Raw genomic sequence first — 5,489 nt, forward strand, 5'->3', positions numbered from 1 at the left:
ACGACTGTTGAAAATAAGTGTATCGTAAAGTTATATTCGGAAAGAATAAACCAGTTTTATTAAGAAAGGACTTGTGTCGCTTAAGTTTCGTCGGAACGAAGTTACGGAAAGTTAATTAACAAACGGAGACGTAACAGTATATTACAAGACTGACGATCTAATCGATAAACATAATTCCTTGTGTTGTTATTATTAAGTTTCTTATTTAACAAACTACACAATTTTCTATTCGATTTTGTTACAAACTTTATTTGTATATCCAAATTATATTTTTTGGAAATCTCATTCCAAATTCTTAATAAATTCTCAGTGATATCTGGAAAATGATGTAGTGTACAGAACATAATGTTTCCAAGATATTTTGGACCCAATTATATGTTCTATCTAGGATATACTTCTCAGATAGTGTGGATTGTTATTGATTTTAGTGACCATTTTCATTTGATACTGTTTTTCCTTTCTAGTTTACGTGCAGCATTACAGATGGTGCTAGCGTTATTATAAAATGTTTTGATAATACCCAGTTTATGTTTGTAATAATGTGCTGAAGAAAATGAAATAAAGAGGTTATTCATGTGGTTTTTTGATAAACTTCGGTAATAAATGAATGTTTGCTTTTGGTTACTAAAACATTTAGAAACGTAATGGAACCATTCTTCTCCTCTTCTCTGGTGAATTTAATATAATAGGATTAAGGTGATTGAAGAGAGGCAATACAAAGATGGAGTCTATGAATCCAAAAAATGTGTCATACGTAGCGTAGCCAAAAACACGGTGTATCTAGTTGTGCATTAATATAATTCGTGGCTCTCTTCTTTTTAATTCACCCAATGATATTACATTTGATTTTAGACTTACACTATTTAGCCCCCCAGTGGCCCAGCGGTATGTCTGTGGACTTACAACACTAGAAACCGGATTTCGATACCCGTGGTGGGCGAAAAGCGTTCTGTCTCCCTCAGGGAATCGAACCCTGGATTTGAGCGTTGGAAGTTCGTAAACTTACCTCTAACCCACCAGGAGGCTTTTCTATTGAACAAAACATGTAATATATAATTTCCTTGTTTTCAAATGGCAGTACTCTGTTGCAAAGCTTTGACATTTATGCCTATGTTGATAAATACTTTAATTTCAAACAAAAGTATCATAATAACAGCATCGTTCAACTGATAAGCATTTTGCTTGTTATTTCGTACATTTCTTCCAGGATTTTACCTGAGAGAAAAATACAACTCACTGCAGAATGAATGTTTAACGCTTGTTTAAGATGCACACACACACACTTCTTAACAATAGCAGATAAGCAAATTTTTCTATGTTACCCTTCCAAATCTTAAGCTAACTGTAGACAACGTTAATGACTTTCACTATTTCATGGTTTGAAAAAGATGTCTTTCACGAAGTACTTTAACAAACTTGAGCACCAGTTAAGTAGTGATCACTGGTTATTTTCAATAGGTTTATAAATAAATCGACAAATGAAGTTACTCTTGAAACAGAAACAGTTGAAGTCGAACTAAGTCACAAGAATAAGTATATTCTGAACAAATTATAGGAAGAACCCGTCAATTTAAAAAATAAATGTGTTTAGAAATATTTTTAGGAAGGCTATATTCCACTAAATTTAACTAACATCATCACGTGATAAAAGCATACTGTATCAGTAATGATGTTATGTCGCAAGTAACAATGTAACAGAAATTAACAACATCTAAATAAAGTAGAATTATTCTGACTGTATCTTTATTAACGTTAGTACTTTGTTTCGATAAAAAAAGGAAGTTTCTTAAATTTGTATACAATTTACATTGTTTTATTCGTTGATGAACTTAGCATTTTTCATTAACAATGTATTAAAATACACGTTCTTTCAATGTCATTAATAGTTTTCGATTAGTTTCTCCCATGTCAGAACTACCACACTCCTTACATCTAATTTGATGCACTGATCCTCATGTGCCGTTCTCAACAAAGAGAACTACCACAATATTTACATTTAATTTGATGCACTGATCCTCATGTGCCGTTCTCAACAAAGAGAACTACCACACTCCTTACATTTAATTTCATGCACTGATCCTCATGTGCCGTTCTCAACAAAGAGAACTACCATACTCCTTACATTTAATTTGATGCACTGATCCTCATGTGCCGTTCTCAACAAAGAGAACTACCACACTCCTTACATTTAATTTCATGCACTGATCCTCATGTGCCGTTCTCAACAAATTTTTTTGGGAAACTCCGATCAATTTTTTTTCTATTAAATTTAAATCCATATCACACTCTTTAATATTCTATGACCCTTTTCTGCATATTATTGAAAGTTTAGGAATATACGATAACACACGATAAAGTAATGGAAATTTTCTAAATTATCATTGTAATTAATTTTCTAGAGATAAAAGAATTTCGCTTACCATCTTAAAAGATACTTATTTTGTTACAATTATAAACTGACTGCATTTAACGAGAATGCTGATGGAACGCAACGTTATACAAAACAGATATTTTAGTATTTTTGTTGCTCATCATCCAAGCCTTTTTTTATCAATGAAATACGCCTAACTGGTTGTATCTGTACTACTCAGGCGGTGGAAAAGGGTCATTGGTTGACGTTAAGATCAATTAATGCAGCTATTGTCTTATAGCTAAGCAGATGGTTCTCTGGTGTAGTTCTTATCAACAGTTCTGGAACATCTTTCAAGAACGTAGCGAAATAGTATACACCCATGATAATGGTGCCTATGTCGTCATCAATTACTATATCATTATACATAATAAGCAATATAACTGGTTTAAGCTTCTTCTTTGAGTCGACTACAAGTCAGCCACATATGTAATGAAACCCTCTTTAACCAGCACAATTTTGGTTTCTTTTTTTGAAGCCAACGTCTGGGTAAAAGCAAGTGTAATCCACAGTTCGAGGGCTATCTGCGCTAGCCGTCCCTAATTTAGCAGTGTAAGACTAGAGGGAAGGCACCTAGTCATCACCACCCACTGCTAGCTCTTGGGCTACTCTTTTACCAACGAAAAGTGGGATTGACCGTCACATTAAAACGGCTGAAAGGACGAGCATGTTTTGTGGGACAGGGATTCGAACCCGCAGATTGCGAGTCAAGCGTTCTAACCACCTGGCCATGCCGGGTCTGGCTGGCAAGGTTTAGTTTAGTTTAGTTTGTTTGGAATTAAGCACAAAGCTACACAACGGGCTATCTATGCTCTGCCCACCACGGGTATCTAAACCAGGTTTCTAGCGTCGTAACTCTGCAGACATACCGCTGAGTCACTGGGGGCGGCTGGCAAGGAGAAGAGCTCTTGCGGATCAAGAGCTCAATATTCGTACACACGCTTGGTGGTCGTGACCAAGCATATCTGTGCTGATGTTCTGTTGTCTTAAGGCTTTGTCCATTATATTAATTAGAGCATTAGCGAGTAATTTCTGTACCAGCAGGCACATGATCCATAAGACACTAGCTATAACATTCTGCAATTATTCTAAATGTTTTATTTCCATGAAAAGACTATATTGCGTCAACAACAACTAACTGCTGTCCTCCGATCAATTTGTCGCATATCAGTAGTATTGCTTACTCTATCCTACTCTTTTAGGGCTTTCATAAAAGTTACCTTTGTGCCTTCTGCCCCCTTGGATTTCATCATCATCCTCTATTGACGGGGTATTTTGCTGCACTTATGATTGCAAATGAAACTGAGAAATTATCTTCTGTAGCAATGACAATGATCTGTGTTATTCTCATAAAGCAGTTATTTTATCACTTTACCCAGAGCAGAAGCCTGGCTTTCAGACTTACTAGGCTTGATGTAAGTGTGGAATGTCTGCAGACTGATATGTTTTCTTATCACTTAATAGAGAATCAGAGAATACCTTAAAATAAAGTTCCTTTATACTTGTCAGATGATCTGTTACTGTAGCCACGTGTTTACAAACATTATGGGATTAGATATTCAGTTCCTGAAAATATCTGGTAAAATGCAAGCTTTATTTACTTTCTTTTATTTTGTCCACCCTTATAGTATTGAGATAGGAGAAGAAAAACATCTAAAACATCTAAAGTATTATAGATTTTAGTTATTGTTGTTTTCCTACAAACAAGATACATTGTCTCAGCTAATCCAAGTATCACTGGCACACCTGTGGCTCTCTAAACATATTTCCTACAGAACTGCATTCATAAATCCCAATCATTCTTCATAATTTATCGTCCCTTTCAGGTTAATGTATCATATTTGGCCAAATATTGTGTCTGTATTTGAAATAATCGTAGTTGTACTGATTAAAATAGCTTAGAGGTATGTCTGGGTTGTTATTATTACAGAAAGGTGGTAATTACATATAGGTGACAGTCGCAAAGTGCGTAGAGGTCTAGGTTGTTATTATCATAGAAAGGTGGCAATTACATATGGGTGACAGTCGCAAAGTGCGTCTTTTTTTGGTGATAGAGTCATGTCGTCTGGGAGCCATTTCCAGTAGTTTGCTGACAAGGTTGTACATCTGTATTGGGATCCGAGGTATATATAAATATGATTTCTGGGACTAAACTTGGATTTAACTGTTGATTTATGTTACATTGCTGCTTCATGAAGAACAATCATTAGTCCTCATGTAACACGTAACAGTTTCAAACTATTGTAGACTTTCATTGAAGTATTGCCACCTGCTGTTAATAAGTAAAGAAAAAATATAAAAATATAGTGTTCACTTGCTTACCCTTAATATGTATAAAATAATCTTTGTTTTTGAACTTTAACCTCCAAAGGTATCTTCTTCCCAGGATAGGCTCACAGACATTTTATGATATTGTACACTTACCGATTCTTCCCTGATAGTGTGATATTTGTCATTCGTTTAATATACATGTCTTTAATATATATATATATATAGTTTTTGATAATTTTATTAGGTTAGGAACTCTACAATTCCCGAATAAACCCTTACTATCACATAAGAAATATCAATTTTGAAAATGTACTTGATATTAAGCAAGTTCGTTGACTTTTTTAGTCCAGCCGTCATGTTTTATTTACATCCTGTGGTGACAAATCAAAAAAGGTTAAAATTTGATTAACTATCATATCCTGTTGTAACTTAATATCATCTCTAGGTGGAACTCATACTGAAAACTGCCTCTAGATAGTAAATATACTATATCTATGGACTGTATCAGTACGTAACTTACATTATATTGCTCTTACTTAATACTGCCTTCTAGAGTGACTCATTATACTGTCTCCAGATATGTCTTAAATTATACTGTCCATACTTAATACTACCTTCTAGAGTGATTCATTATACTGTCTCCAGATATGTCTTAAATTATACTGTCCATACTTAATACTGCCTACCCGGCATGGCCAGGTGGATAAGGCGCTCGACTCACAATCTGAGGGTCGCGGGTTCGAATCCGCATCCCACCAAACATGCTCGCCCTTTCAGCCGTGGGGGCGTTATAATGTGACGGTCAATC

Source organism: Limulus polyphemus, unplaced genomic scaffold (assembly GCF_000517525.1).
Source record: "Limulus polyphemus unplaced genomic scaffold, Limulus_polyphemus-2.1.2 Scaffold2954, whole genome shotgun sequence".
Classification (NCBI taxonomy): domain Eukaryota; kingdom Metazoa; phylum Arthropoda; class Merostomata; order Xiphosura; family Limulidae; genus Limulus; species Limulus polyphemus.